General features: G+C 45.9%; 1 protein-coding gene across 1 annotated transcript in view; it reads left to right on the forward strand.

Annotated features, from left to right (window-relative positions):
• Nucleotides 1-934: 934 nt before the first annotated feature.
• Nucleotides 935-16,510, forward strand: part of Basp1 (brain abundant membrane attached signal protein 1) — a 52,377-nt gene continuing 36,801 nt past the window's right edge. Inside the window, exon 1 of the mRNA XM_059276396.1 lies at nucleotides 935-1,139. The gene's annotated coding sequence lies outside the window, so the exon portion shown is untranslated. The remainder of the gene's footprint in view (nucleotides 1,140-16,510) is intronic.

The raw sequence follows: 16,510 nt of genomic DNA on the forward strand, positions 1-16,510 counted from the left end.
CTGGTGACTTCCATGAAAGCATAGGCACAAAGAGTCGAAGCCCGTTTTTCCTAGGGTGCATTTCTTCCTTTCTTCCTCTCCGAAGTCGGGAGAGCATCCCCCGAGGGGCGGTGCCGCCCACCCTTCCACCCGGACCTCGGTTCTGGGCGGTGGTGCCTCGCAAAGCTGCAGCCTCCTGGTTGGCCCCGAGGGCGAGCATCTGCTTGGAGACGCCCCAGATGTGCTTGCCTTGGGGGTACACCCTAAAACCCGCGGACATCTGTCTTGATGGTTTCAAGGGAAGCATCGCGTCTCCCCCCCACAACCTCACTGCCTACGTGATAGCAGAATCTCAGCCCGACGTCTGGAGCGGGCTGAATTGGGGTGCAGAGAAAGCTGGCTGCGGCGGCGGGGGCGTAGTTCATCAGCCCCTTAAGTCTGAGCGAGAGCCTGAGCTACTTATTCAATGCTTTCAAATAAAATGTGTGTGAGACAGAGAGAGAGGGGAGAAATCCACAGACAGTCCCGCCGCGGGTGGGGGGATGGAGGGGCGTGCAAGGAGGGAATAGGAGGGGGCACTGGAAGAAACTGTTGGGGAGGCGGGCGAGGCACCGGGCTGGAGGGGAGGGATCTGGATGAGGATAGCCGAGGGTGGGGGTGACTGTGCCGGTGTGGTGACAGGGTGGGGGTGGGCGCTGGATCACGGGGCATCTCGGGGCGCAGGGGCTGCAGGAGGAGAGAAGTTGGGGACCCCCGGGTTAGCGGGGCGCTGACGGAGCGGGCGGGGGCGCGGGGAGCCGGGCGCGGGCCAGGAGCGAGCGGAGGGGCGGGCGGGCGGGCGGGCGCGAGGCGGGCGGGGTCGGCGAGCGAGCGGTGGAGCTGGGCGGGCGGACGCGCGCGGGGGGGAGGGCGCTGGGCAGGAAGGGGAGGGGGAGCGAGCGAGAAATGCAGAGGCTGCAGCGGCGGCGGCGGCGGCAGTAGCGGCAGCGGCGACGGCGGCGGCGGCAGCGCTCCAACTCGCTCCACGCTCCGGGCTCCGCCGTCGAGCCGGGAGAGAGCCTTTGCCCAGCAGCCAGGCACCGGGCCGGACGACGCCAGCCACCCGGGCCCCTTGGAGGCACCGCGCTCACCCAGGGCCGGCACAGGCACCCAAAGCCTAGGTAAGGAGGCGCGCCGTGGGTCCCCAACACCACAGCGGACTCAGGGCCATCAGTTCCCCCAGGGCCCCGCCCCACCCTGAAGCCCAGGGTTCTCCCATCGGTGCAGCCGGGTGCGGCCGGGGATTAGACACAGTGGGCGTGGGGTTTCTCTATGGGGGATCTGTCGTACTGGGGGGATCCCAGGTGATGCTCTCCCCCCCCCCCCCCAAGTGGACAGCTTCGGCCTTTCGTAGGGTGGGGAGCTTGAGGAAGGTGGTGGCGAGGCTTCGGAACCGAGTTCGGAAGGGAGGGAGTGGAGGGGTGGGAAGCTGCTGGTGACCGGGAAATAGCGAATGCGAAACCCTTTAAACGCATGGAGTCCGCCAGCCGCGGTTCCGTGGGCTGAACCCAGCCCTTCTGTCATCGGAACCGGCACAGCCACGGCGAAAGCGCTCGCTCCCTGTGAGGGGCGCAGCAGCAGAAGATGGAGGATGGGGGTGGGGTTGGGGAGGGAGAAAGAAGACACGGAATCTGGTCCGATCAGAAGGGGCGGGGGTTGGCTTGGCCCGCGGGAGTCCTGGATCTTGGTTTGGGGTAACCGAGGAACACGAGGTTCAGAAGGCGGTGTGTGCACCTCCGGGGTAGATCAAAGCCCCAGACCGGTCTGCGGCGGAGCTGTTTTCCCACTAACCTGTGGACATCTCCAGCATTTTCTTTTCTTTCTTTTTTTTTTTTTTTTTTTTTTTTTTTGAGCCTTGCGCTCAGAGAACGCGCCGCCGCCGCCGCCGCCGCCGCCGCCGCCGCCGCCGCGCGCCTCCACCGCCGCCCCAGCCTGGGGGGTGTGGGCTTGAACCTGACAGCGCGCGGCCCGAACGGGCTCAACCCTGCTGCAAGCCAAGATTTCTGTAGGGTTTTTTTTTTTTTTTTTTTTTTTTTTTTTTTTTTTTTTGCCCCGTAGCTCAAACGCTACAACCCAACGTCCGCTTCCCGCTGCCCCTCACCATTTAGAAGGAAAATTGCAGAATGCCTGGATCCGATAGCACACAATGCGTGGCTGGGGACCGCATTCTTTTCATGAATATTCATCGAACGCTTGGCCCTGTTCCTAATCTGCTTCCCCCGAGACATTTCCGCCTTGAAAGGAACTCGGTGGACGGCCTCTGCCCCAGTGATTTTCGCTCTGTGTAAAGGAACACCACGCACATGGGTGCAATTTTCAGTGTTTTGTACGGGGGGGGGGGGGTTGACACACCTCTGTCTCGGCTAAGACCACTGGCCACTTGCGTGGCGGGGTTAAAATAAAACATGAGTATTCAAGGGGCTGCTGTCGGGGTGTGGATTAACCTCCACCCCTGGGAACATAGCAAAGGCTCACAGACCTCCAGTACTGCGGGCAAAATGAATGAATCGGGACTGTAATTACCTATTCCTTTGTCTTGGCCTCGCGCATGCGCCGGAGAGCAGGGTGTGGAGGGCCAGGCAGCCCCATCTGATCTCCCCATCATCCACCCACCCACTCCCCTCCCGAGCCCAGGAACAAAGGCGTTTGCCCTAAATGTTTCATGAAACCTTTGGACACAAATGACACCCCCCTCCCCGCCCTCCGTCTTGGTCATGTGCGTGTTTCTTTCTTTCTTTCTTTTTTTTAATTTCCCCCAGGCCATCACATCTGACACATTCTTACAGATTTCAATTACCCCCCACCCCACCCCCATTTATATCAGCCTTTTTAGCGAGGGAAATTGTGGATATTTTTTTAAACGCACATTGTCCATTGTCCTTTCTGTTCTTAATGTATCGCACTGCAGGGACAGTGGTTTTCTTATAGTTTGCATCCGTTAACTGTTTGCCTGACAGATCTTTATTGCGGGTCACTTGACCAAGGAACATTAGTCTCAGACCAGCGATGGTGTTGCCCCTGGTGATACCACCTGGGACAGATTAAGACATCTTGGCATTTAAACGAACAAGATGGCTTACAGAAAGCCAGCGTGAGAAAATGGTTACCTTTCCAGCAGCCTGAGCCTTTCTGAATTCTCTTGATCCCTACTTTATTGTTTCATTAAGGATTCCAAGAGGCAAGCCCCACTGAGATGGGGAGGAAGACGGAGCTAGGGTTGCTGGGAAGAAGATGGCGAAGCACCACGTTCATAATGCCCGACCCCCCCCCCCCCCCACACACACACATCTACAGGAGCCATGCTAGTCCTTTGATGGGAAATTTTCTTTCAAATGATGTATTTCTCAGTTTATGGACCTTCAGATTTCTCTGGGGGCTGGTTTACTTCTGCTATTCAAAATAGGACTCCCTGTATGTATCCGACAGGAGCCTAATGCTCTGTCTCTGCCATGGTGGGTTGTGTCTGAAAGGATTTCATGCTAAAGGATTTCCAGTGTGTCCTGGTGGAATGACACGTGGTAGAAAACGGCAATCCTCCCTTTTGTTCCTTAAAAAACCAAAAATGCCCTCATTATTGACCACGTTTACTATATCACAGCTTATAATTGGCAGGGCCAGTGTCTGGCTGCCCCCGAAGTGGCAAGGATTTTATTCTCTCTGATCCTTAGCAATGAGTTTTATGTATTTAGAGTTCTGTATTATTCTGTATGAATTATACATTGAGTAGTATAATTTAGAAGGCTATTTGTACTTAAATAAAATCTCCCCACCCCCCCTCCAGGTAGTGTTTTTGGAGGAGTACTAAAATATGGTCTAAAATCAATAGCATTTCAAGTCAATGAGCTTTAGGTTTTTAAACAAAATAATTCTAAAATCCATTAAAAATATTGTGTTACTTTTTTTTTTCTTTAGCCAGTTTTCTTGCCAAGCATTAGCAGATGGAGAAAGGGAACTCTTGAAAATCCTGATATATTGCCCAGCAGTTGACTATATTGGCTGGATAGTGGCATGTGTGCTCCTTAACTGGTGGTGAAGCTGTCTGTGGGTTGTGAGATGGAGCTTCCTCCATTACCCTCATTTAAACATTCAGTGGAAGAGCCCTCCCGTTAGTCTCTCTGTGCTCGGAGGCCTCTTTATAATCCTCCTGGATTTTCCAGAACAAATCACATTATGGCTTTAAATGTACTAATTATGTTTTCTTTATTTTTATTTCCCTTTAACTTCAAGCCATTTGCATTTCATGGTTAGAATAAATGGTGCATGAAATCAGAGGGAAAAAAAAAACCTACCTTTTGGGAATATTGTTCATTGTAAAATAGGTGTCTGTGTTACCATGGAAGTTTTGTAAAACATTGCCCATGAGAATCATTCTTCAGACAGCTCAAGTAGCATGTATATACCACATGTACATGTACACACAATGACGTCTACATACATATTTATATGTACACACTATAAAATCTTATTAATGACAGTACTAAATGAGTTGATATAGAACGTTATTTTGCAGTGGTTTTATATTGGTCTTTGGAAAACAATTCTTTTCTCTCTTTATAAAACATGTTCGAAAGGGGAAGTCTTAGTAGCCTACAAACACCGTCCTTACTTCTAAAATAAATGGTTTGTATTGAGTTTAGCTAGGATGTTCATTTTTCAGGCCTCGAACTCTCTCTCTAACCATCATTAGGCTTTAAGAGCTGGAACAAACTCCACCAAATAAAGGATTTATACAGATTTTTTTGGTCTTATTTTTGTGATCTCTTGTAAAAATTTTGGTTTTCAAAAGCTGTCCAAAAAAAAAAAAAAAAAAAATCCTAAGAACTGCATCAAAGCAGGTGCCCTGGTATCTGGTTCACTGGATTTGCACAGGTCTTTACTGGTGTGAGGAGAAATTTTCACCTTCTGTTTTCCATGATGATGGTTTCAGCTGGTAACTAAGGTAGCTTCTGAAGATAGCCTCCAAGCACGTGGACAAGTTGGCCTTCTCCAGGACAGGCACCATCTCTGTTCAGGTTTTCTCTCAGCTCAATCCTTTCCAACTCAGTCTCTCCCAAGACTTGAGCTAATCTGGTGAGCATGAGATTTACTCTTTGAAACTCCAGAGTTACCACAGGCAGAATTGCTGTAAAGATAAAATTCCTGCTCTGGGGGGAAATTTGCAGGGAGGTTTCCCTGGAGTTTAATGGAAAGAAACTGGGTGTGGACGATCTTTACACAGTGGCTTGTCTGTCTACTTAGGGCAAATGATGTAATGACATCACATCTTGATGAATTTCCTCCCCCCCCCCCCCCGTTGTAAAATTACAGATAGTAATGCCCATTTTCAGGTTATATTAAGGATTACACATGTCTATGAATGACTAAGAATAATGACTGGCTCTTGAGGGCGCCTTAATCTCTCAATCTGTGACGTTTGATGTAGTAAATGGAACTGACATTACTCACCAGTTTCTACAGTGTTGAGCTGCATTTCTGACCCAGGCTGACAGATGAAGACCTAAGTACTTAGCAACATTCAGCCAGAAACAGCCTTTCTCAATATGAAAGGGCCCAGGTATCTCATATGTATATATCATGCATATATGTATATGATATATGCATATGTGTGATGTATATATATAATTTGGTATTTTGTGGGCACTGTGTAGATTTGCTCCAAAGTGGGTTGCACGGTCTCAGGCTGGCCCCTTTGATATCAACCTAGGGCTGCTGATGAAAATCAAGAGGGGCATTTAAGTTGATTTGAGAAACTGCAGAAACCTCAGTTTCTCAAAACCACAGCCATAACCAGTCTTCTGAAGGAGAGCTGCTGTTACATGTCAATCCCTCTGTAGCTAGAAAGACAGATGTGCAGATAGATGTCACGTGAGAAGGTTGCATGGTGAATCATTTGAAAACAAAGAGAATCATAGTCATGTTTTCAGTAGGGTGCAGATCAATTTTAACTCTGAGGAGACACAAATGTAGGAAATAATAGGTGTCAAGCAGTGCTCTCCCTTTTCCTCTGGAAGTTAGGCATGGGATGAAGTCAGAGGCAGAGAGAGCCACGTAGTGGGTTTTCCTTTTGTGCCCAGAGGAGCTAAGTACAAATCCAAGGAAACACATAAAGGAGAGAATTTTGAGCAGCCTAGGCATTTGGTGCACAGAGGGTATGACTGAGTGGAGTCCAGGAAGACATTCCCGAAAGCTTTGGAGATTGGGAAATAGTTCCTATCTGTGAGCACAACAGGGGACTCGAACATGAGGCAACACTTCAGGATGATGTCGGAATGTGGGGTAGAGCGGAGAAGGCTCAACCTTTGCATGGCCTTTTCTCCTTGTCACTTAAAAGCGTTTTTGTGAACTTTTAATTCATAAAAGCTCACTTTGGGTAAGGGAGAAAAGGGACTGTGCTTCAGTAGCTTCTATAAACCTTTGAAATATGTGTTTCAGCAATAGTTTGGGCATTGTGTATAGAATATGGGATTTAGGGAGTATGATTTCTATCGGTTGGTGTGGCTGGGGTTGTGGCCACCTGCATAGATTCCTGTCTCAGATGCCTCAGGTGTGGCTAGTTAGGTGAACTTTAGTAAACTAGTTAGCTTCAGTGTGCCTAACACTCATCTTGAAAGTGAGATTGGAATACAGAGTTCTTGTAAGGATGAAAGGAAACCATGAAGGTAGGACAATGGCCCACCCATCCTCAGCACATCCTTTGAGTCCCCATTCACTGTAAAGCGGTGGACATGCCTATTTCCCTTACTTTATCCCTTACTCTATCGATAGCTAGTCACATGCTTCTTCAAATCAGGTCAATGTTACAAACCAGGCCCATGAGAATGCCTTGCGAAGTGTTTGGAAGAACTTAGAAATTAATGGCTAAAAAACAAACAGACAGACAAACAAAAAACAAAACAAAACAAAACCAACAAAAATTCATAGCTGTAGTTCCTTGAGTATGTCTGTAGGACACTTCCTAGTTCCAGGATGTCATTATGTTGTGATGACGCATGTCATAATTGAATTTTAATCCCCTCAGACTAATCATAATACGTATTTCACCTGAAAATAAATGGGAAGTAGAGATTCAAATAGTGTGCCTAAGATCTGATGGCTTTCAGCCATATTTCATTCATCAATGCTAACTGGCCATTTTATCTTATGTAATAGAGAGTCTCAAAGCTAAGTAAGTAATTCTTAACATGCTAACACCCACAATATTTATCTAAAGTGAGTGAAACTAAATTTCTCAATGAAAAGAGATCTACTGAACAGTGTAAATAGTCAAGCACCAGATGAAGCCAGGGCCTATTGATTAGAGATGCCTTTGTCATAGTGTCCAGGGGCTAATGTCCTTAAGTCACATTTTTTTTTTGGAATAGTGATGATGATGGTTGCTGTTATTCAGATTTTCAGTAAGCATGGATTCACTTGATGCCTCTCTTGCCTTCACATATCTCACAGGTAGAAGCAACGGCCCAAATGTCTTATCTGGAACTTGGCTCTGCAGATATGAATGGGGTAGTAAGTAGTATACATGTGTCCAGTTGTGCAGTTGGGGTTGCCTTGTTAGAATTAGCCCATCTACCTTCACGCAAGATACATGTACAGAAACTCCCTGGCTGCTTCTAGTTACTATCCAGACCTCAGCTTTTGTAAATTCTTGCCCCACTGGAGTACAAGGTTGGAAGGCTCAGTACTGAAATACTTATCTTGGAACTCAAAAGGTTCTTAGAGAAGTCAGTGGTTTGCTATGAGCTGGTTAGTGGCTAAGGGGAAGCCAGGTTATTTCCCAATATAGATGTCATGTCTGCTATCCCATCCAACTGAGAGAGAGTGAGGCAGAGGGAAAAATCAAAATGTCCAGTTGGGTTATTCATATCCACAGCCTGAAACTTACAACAAAAAATTCATACCATTTCTCTCACCGTTACTGTTGTTTGAGAGTCAGTTGGGTTCCTGTGTTTCTCACTGGTTCTCTCTAAAGGGCCTCTTTCACCTTTATTACAGCACACTTGCCCACATGGGGAACTTTCTAGAAACTACCTGTTATTGCTCTATCCCCACGCCATCCATCTCTTTCAGTTTACTTATGTCTACATCTTACATTCTATACATGTGATTTCCTTCTTATTCCAAAGAATATATGGCATGCGTCAAAATGACTCACAACACCAGGCTTTGATACTGTGTCTTGCCTTTCTTCCTAAAGTGAACAACGGTTGTGGCTGGAATGTACATGTTTGAGAAAAGAGCAAGTTTTGGACTCATTTTGCATCACAATGACGTAGAAATATTTCAAGGCCTCTGGGCACATCCAGTGTGTGCACTTTTGTAGACAGGTGATGGGTGCCCCGAGTGTTTGTGTCCTTTGCTGGTGGCATCTGGCCTGGAAGTTTCAGAAAACAAGAGGCTTAGCTTTTCTTTAGAATTACCAGTTATACTGTTTGAGCTGATTTAGGGATTTAAAAGAGCTATGGCATTCTGAAGCAGCCTGTTAAATATGGAACTTAATGTGGAGCTTAATATTGGAATGTTCGGAACTGTTTTTCACAAGTTTTGTTTACATGCACTCAGATTTGGACAAATTGTTAAGTTTAGCTTTAGCTAGGAAACTTTAAGTTCAGATTTAAATCGTCTAGAAGTTTCTGTGACTGGAGCTTTGGGGAATTTGTGTTTTTCCAGAGAAACCTGCAATATGAGAATGACTTCACAGTTTTCAGAATGCTTTAGTGCTTTTGATCATTACTCATGCACTCTCAGAAGTCAATATAGTCCTGGTGTAAACTGGAATTAAAGTTTCATCCTAAACTGATGAAGAAACAGGCGTGCAAGGAAAGCTTGGCGGATTGAAGTTGGGGTATTACGAACTTCCTGGATTGCCTGGCACAGTAGCTTTGAAAAGGTGCACAGCTCGTTCCCATTGGTGGCGGCCTATTCAAAACACTGTTACCACAGACAAAGACAAGAGCAGCTTTAAAAACTAACAAATTCTATTCAGGGGAGTTAGTGTATCAGAAGGGAAAATAGCCGTGCCCTGTTCCCATTCCTTAAAGATACAGGCAGCAAAGTTCTGGTTGGATTACTGAGTCTCTGCAGAGGCTTCCACAGCCCAGGCCATCTGAGGCTATCTCAGAGACCTAGAGTGATGTGAGAGTATTTGCTGTCTTTGACCTTTACAGATGTTCCCAGCTGTTTCAACAGGGGAACCGGTATCAGCATTCTGTATTTGCTTTTAGGCTTATCAAATATGATTGGAAAGAAGGGTAAAAAGGGAGAAATCTGTGACTTGCAGGTGCCCAGGTGCCCCATGGCTTTGTCCTGTAGTCCATGAATAGGGTGGGGGTGAAGTTGGGGGATTACTTGGATGTTTGCTAAAGACATCAATGTGATCAACTAAGGTGTCTTGAGATTGCATGACTCATGTTCCCAAGGGCAGTGGAAAGAATCTTGGTTCACAGTTGGTGGTGATAGTAGTTCCTGGAGTTTCTGACCACACAACCTTAGGTAAACATGACAAGCAGCACCCTATTGACAGGGGTTATGGTGGTATCTGGGCTCCCTCAGTAGCCCTGGTGATCTTTTGTTGACATTCCCCGTCCCAGCTTCCTGGGGCCCACGCAGCTGGACTTCAGAATCTCGGTGACTGGTTTCTCTACAAACAGGAGTGTTGTTCATCAGGTGGATGACAGTCTCCAGGGTGCGTGTTCCTTCTGGTTCACAACAGAATGAGGGAGCTCTGTTCCTTCCTCCAGTGCAGTGACTGACCAATGGAAAACCCCATGGAAGCTTTGGTATTCCTTTCATGGTGGAGGAAGCAAAGGCAGGAAAAACAAAACAAAACAAACAAACAAACAAAAACCCCATTACTAGCCACTTAGCCCAGCACTGCTTTTCTGTTCTGGCTGCTTCTGTTTCGGCCATCTAGAGAGCTTGGCTCTCAAGTCCTCTGCACTGAAGTCTTGGATAGGCAGGGTCTGGGTGAACTCAACTGACTGTAGTGTGGAGAAGGGTAAGGATACCATGGGAGCCCAGTAATTGGTTTCACTAAGGTAAGGCGGGATGCTCTCTCCATGGAAAAGGAATTCTACTAACGCTATTTAAGATTATGTCTAACTGAAAGCAGAGGCTACCCCTCTGAAAGCAGAGCTTGTCAGGAAAAGACAATGTAACAACAACAAAATAAATGCAAAAGTCAACAACGAGCTTCTTAGGTCAAGTAGCCCCCAAACGTGTTAGCTAACAAAAATCACGTTGTTACTCTTGAACCACGAAGGCTGCCCACAGCAGCACATGCTTTGACTGTATCCTTGTTTCTAGCAACAAATGCTGTGTTAAGGAGAAAGGAAGGGGCAGATAAGGCATTTGGCGGACTGAGACAGTGGACTTGTGCTACTGGAGTTTCTCTACAGGAAGAGGTGGGAGTTGATGGATCTCCGGTTTATATCGATATCCCTTGGCTAGGCATACCTTCAAAGGGGCCTTTGGCATCTCTACAGTGAGCTCACCAAGCTGAGAATCTTAGAGAAATGGCAAAAGAGTCCAGAATGATGCACTGTAGCTCCACTCACCACCCCCCAAAAGTGAACCACTGTATGGGGAGTGGAACCATAGCTGGTTTTGAGCTGGGTGTAATTTCTACTAGAGGAAGGTGAGAACTGGAGGAGGTGTGCATTTCAAACAATGCCCTTAGGGTATTAAGACAGTTGTTAACATTAGTAGCACACAGGGCAAGTCAGCATGCCCTGGCATGTTAGCCAGTTTGCTTAGTTTACCTGGTAGAGGAAATAGCCCACAATCAGAAAAATGTTCTAGAATACTAGCCTACATTTAACTGTCTGAGATGCCTTCCCATGAGAATTTCTGATAACACATTTATCTGCCCCTGCAGCTGATTCCACGGCTCCAGTCTTGAGGGGGCAAAGAGGCATTGTGAGCAGTAGGGTTTTTCTGTAAATAGAGATGTTGGTTTAAAAAAAAACCAAAAACCAAAAACCAAACAAACAAACAAAAACAAAACAACAACAACCAAAAAACTCTTCTGCAAAGGAGGAAATGTCTGAACACGAGGGAAGCCTGAGCCAGGGTAATTTTGCAGCTCTATTTCTGAAGGGAAGAAAGGGGAAAGCCATTCTGTTCTGCTTCTGGAAGTCTCTGGATTCCCCTAATGTGGGTAGGGTTTCTGATAAGTACAATATAGGAAGCAAAACTACATCGTTTGATGTCAGCAGCCTATGACTTCTGGGATCCAAACACCACCATTGGCCTGTCGTGTTGTCGGCAGGGATGAAAGGGGAATGGGGATGAAGGAGGGAAGGGGAGGAGCCGAGGAGAGGGGAGGGGTGTGGGATGGTGCACACTAGGGAAGCGGGAGCACTGTGCCTTGTTCTCATCTTAGTGGGCTCCAGTAGCCAACACAAAGCTTCGTAGACTGGGTTACTTTCCTTGTGGTTCTTGGTGACTGGCGTCCAAGATGAAGGAGCGGGCAGAGTTGGTTTCTTCTGAGGCCCCGCGCCTTGCTTCCTCAAGGTTGCCTTACATGGGCTGGATTAGTTTTCTCACAGCTGTGGCACAAACAACGTACAGGAGACAGTTTATTTCAGAGGGGACAGTCAACCACGGCTGGGGAATCACGATGGTAGGGGCACGGAGGCAGCTGGTCACATGGCATCTGCAGTCAGGAAGCAGAGAGAGAAGGGAGATGTTGGTTTAAAAAATCAAACAAAAACAAAAAAAACCAAACAAACAAAAACCAAACAAACAAAAACCAAAAAACACCAAGTGCTGGTGCTGAGCTGGCTTTGTCCTTTTTATTAACTCCAGCATCCTATCCCATTGAATAGTATCCTACTCACCTTCCAGGGTGGGTCTCACCTCAATTACCTATATCTGGAAATACTCATATAGACACACCTAAGAGAGGTTTCCATGGTGATTCTAAAGACCGTCAAATTGATGATGAAGATTAATCATCATAGATTGTGCACATCGCTGTTGTCTTTCTGGATGTCCCAGTTTCCCTATCTTGGAAGGACACAGGCCAGACTGAATTATGCTCCATCTCACCAGTTTCAGTCTTGTAACATGAATTGCTAAATGGTCTTTTAATAAAAAAAAACCCGGAGCCAGATATTGGGGTAAATGCTGAAAGATCAGAGAGACAAAGGAACAAGCCACAGCCACTTCTCACCTCTCCAACTCCACGAATCCTCTGACTGAATGTCTCTGAGTCCTCAGCCAAAAGGGGTCCAGCTGAAAAGACTTTAGCCCAAAAGCCTTTAGCTGAAAGGGCTTTAGTTCCCGTCTCCTCATGCCTTATATACTTTTCTCTGCCCAGCCATATTACTTCCTTTCTAGTGCTGGGATTAAAGGCGTGTGATTCCCAAGTACTGGAATTAAAGGTGTGTGCCACCACTGCCTGGCTCTGTTCCTCTCCTAGACTGAGTCAATCTCATGTAGTCCAGGGTGGCTTTGAACTCACAGAGATCCAGACAGATCTCTGTCTCCCAAGTGCTAGGATTAAAGGTTTGTGCCACCACTGCCTGGCCTCTATGTTTAATCTAGTGGCTTGTTCTGTCCTCTGATCTTCAGGCAAATTTTATTAGGGTACACAATATATCACCACACAGTATTCATTGAATTACCCCATGATAGGCCTATTTTTCATGTACAGTCACAATCTAGAACACCAGAAGGTGTGGCTTCAACTTCAGAATTTTAGGGGTATGTAATTTAGCCAATGACAGTTTCTGATTGATCTTAAATGGGTTTCTACAGAAATCATTGGACACTCATTGTCTCAAGAGGGAGCGAGGGGACTCCGTACAGCTAGAGCCCTGGCTGAATCTTCATGAAGCCATGGGAGCCAAGCATGCACCCAATGGGATGAAGGGAGATTCCTTTTCCTCAGATTCTCATCACCAGACAAAGCTGGTGTAGGATTCAGAGACAGGTTCCTAGACTCTGTTAGGCCAAGGATTGTAAATGGGCCAAGGTGTGGAGGTCCTGTTACCTGTTCTGTTCTCTTGAAGGATGTGGGTACATGGGAGGGGGCCTCAGAATCTTAACCCAGTGCTTTAGGATGCTGATGTCTCCTAGTAGTTATACAGACAACAGAGTAAAACTTAGTTTTCCGTCTGATACTGTGTTATGAAGCTTTTCTTCTGTACGGAGACTGCCTAACACTGTAAGAGACTGTAAAAAGGATGACAGGGGGACTTGCCCAGTGTGAGTAGAGGGAGCCAATCTCAAGTTTTCTAGACTGGAAGGGGGTTATTCTGAGGGAGCTCATTGTAAAGTTCTATCAACAGAGGTAGTGGTGGGGTGGGGATAGAAGCGTTGAGCAGAGGCGTGAACCACTTCCAATTGTACCCCACCATCCACGATTATTGGTAGGAATTCATTAGACTTAACTTTTACTAGGAGATAATCTTTTTTTTTTTTTTTTTTTTTTTTTTTAAGATGGAGACTCTATCCAAAGCAGGTACCAGAAGAGCCTAGGACTTTTATGGATCAGTAAAACATTAAGATAGGGACATTGTTGTCTTGGTCAGAAACCATGTGTCTCCTCTGACGACTACGCAAACCGAGACTAATAAAATTTGGGGCCTTTCCACGCAACAAAACAGGTAGCGACACATAAGGGGTTTTTTTGAGGGACATTCTCAGCATGAGCAGATGCAGGTATGTCTGCTCTTATCACGTGCTCTTTTTCAAAGAGCGGCTTGCACGTGTAGAGGGTGATTTCTCAAGGGAATCAGCCATTGGCTTCGTGTTTTCCATCTCAGGCCATGTCAGGTAGTGTTAACTATAGCAATGCAAACGTGACCTCATTAGCCCACTGTGAAACCAAAGATGACAATTTCGTTTTACTCCATGGAGCCAACAAGCGCAGGGCCCTCACCAAATGCAAAGGTTATTTAGTTTTTTTTTTTTTTTATAAAAAGTACACTGGTAGATTATCTCCTGTGGAAGCTATGTGATGTAATGACTTCAGAATTTCAACATTTTAACTCCATGCAAAGTCTATTTTCAAACCGTCATCAGTGGTCCTCTTGAAGTGTACACTTTGTTTAAATGGATCTTCTTCCCTTCAGGCCTAAAAGCTGCCATTCCCTCTAAGGCCCATCCTGGGTACCAAAACACTGTGGCCTCCCACATCTGCCCACTGTCGTATGCCGGAGCCACAGTTGGTGTGGAGTGCCCATTCTTCTGTAGGACCATGACGTGAACATTTGCTTTCCATCCTGACATCTCTTCACCCCATACTCGCAATCCCAACTCTCTGTTGCATGTCAGATAAAACACAGATGGCTTTGGCCAATCTGTAAGGTCCTGCATGTCCATCTTTTGACTCCCTTCAATTGTACTTGATCAGCCCTCAGTGGCGTGACTACAGTGCCTGCTCAAGTTCTTATCCTGCTCCCAGTCATCCTTACTGTTTCTTCTGCCTGGAACATTCTCTCCACAACTGCCAAAATTGTATCAAGTAAAAAGCACAGGTTAAACGACATCTTCGCAAAGATGCACCGACACCTCATAGCACTGTGGACATCTTTGTGATTATTTGATGTCTTTGCTCCTCTAGATTAAAGTACCCCGGAGGCAGGAATGTGCCACTCTTTTTAACCCTTACAGTATCTTGTATGGGTTGAATATATCCCAATCACTCTGCATTTGTCCAACATACAGTATATTCATGGCAGGCACATGTCTTCTGCTGGTTGCCCATGAGAGCTGAGATGACATTCGTATAGGGACACTAAATTTCACCTCATCAGTTGTGCTTACTATGAAGATGAATAGCTGATGAACTCCAATTAGTGTAATTATTCTGTTTCCAGGCAGTAACCTCGGTAGTAATTGTCCTAAAGCCCTGAGACATGACAAGTAATTAGTGTTGATGGCTCGTGCATCTGAGCTTTTTCTTAAGGTAGAGTCTCAAATGAAGACTACAACTACTGTTTGTGGGAAACAAATAATATTGCATTGTGGGAACTCTGCACAACACAACTCAGAGTGAGAGCTGGGGCAGGGTGCCGTGGACATGGCTTGTCTGTTCTTCCAAATCACTGAGTGTCCTTCGTTATTCGTTTGCTTTGGGTCAATCAGTACTGAACCGTTTAACCGGGCCTTTGTGAAGTTGGGAGAGTTAGGCCTGCTGACGAGCATGTGATTTGAGATTGTTACACATTAGTCAGCTCCACACCTATTCCACAGGGAGAAGGAATTGTTCCTGACTCCACGCTAGGACTGCTTACTCTAAATTGTGAGTTCTTCGAGGTCAGGACTTTGTTTCCTTCGTCTTTGTAAGTCCATTTCTAACTGCGTCTGTGGACTGGGAAAGGGCTGAGCGCATGGGAGGGCATGCCTCATTACCACGTACATAAAGGTAGACAAACAAGACTTGTTGCAGAAAGCTATCCTTGGCTTTACTTCACATCCAGGAAGCAGCTGGTAACGAACCTTCAACAAACACAGTGACATTTGTGATTTGTCCCCTTCCTCTCTGATTTTAATGGACTCCATGACAGTCTGCCCTGATGTTTTTCCCACTGTCTTATTCATAAATATTTTTGGCTTTATTTTTAACTGTTGGAGGTTAAGTTATTTTTATGTCTCTCCTGCAAACTGTCACAGAATGTGTCTAGTTTTCTTTTTTAAACAATATTTTTATGTATTGTATGTATGTGTGTCCGTAGCATGTGTGCAGGTACCTGCAGAAGCTAGATGAGGGCACTGGACACCCCTCCCCCCAGGAGCTGGGGTTACAGGTGACTGTGAGCCATCTAACATCATCATAACACTACTATGAACTGAACTGGGTCCTCCATAAGAGCAGCAAGTACTCTTCACTACTGAGCCATCTCTTCAACTCCATTATGTCTAGTTATCTTATGCTTATTCTAATCAGTAGAGTGCTTATTATATTAGTAGTTTTATATTTTTAAAACTGTGGCATGACGTTGATTTCTGAAGTAATATCTGGTTGAAAACTAACAGTGCTTTGCTTCAGTGGATGTGCCATTTCTAGTGATGCTCTTTATACACATTCTGCACACTTTCTTTAAATAATTCAGGTGGTTCTCTTTTACATGCTAAGATTGTAGCTATACTTGATGTAATTGTAGGGTTGGGGTACGAGATAGTCTCTTGCCTTTTACATAATTTATACAATACACATTTGAGACTTTATTAAGTCAACACCTTTTCTTAGAACTGTCTTTGGAAATGGGTTCAGTTCATAAATTGTCCAGGTGTGTCTTCCCTTGAGACTTCTTTATCCTTCTCCCTTCTACTGCCCTCTTCTGACACATCTCAGGACACTCCCTGGATAGATCTGAAGGAGCTGCCCACGGGGAAAGGGACCACATACCTACAGATCACGGATCATCTAATCATTATGTATTAGATTCTAATGGTCAAGTCTGCTTGATTAAACTAATAGAATAAAAAGATAGAGAGAATGGAGGCAATAGAACAGGTAGCTCCTTATGGTTAGTTTTATTCTATC

The sequence above is a fragment of the Peromyscus eremicus genome, chromosome 11 (assembly GCF_949786415.1).
Source record: "Peromyscus eremicus chromosome 11, PerEre_H2_v1, whole genome shotgun sequence".
Taxonomy (NCBI): domain Eukaryota; kingdom Metazoa; phylum Chordata; class Mammalia; order Rodentia; family Cricetidae; genus Peromyscus; species Peromyscus eremicus.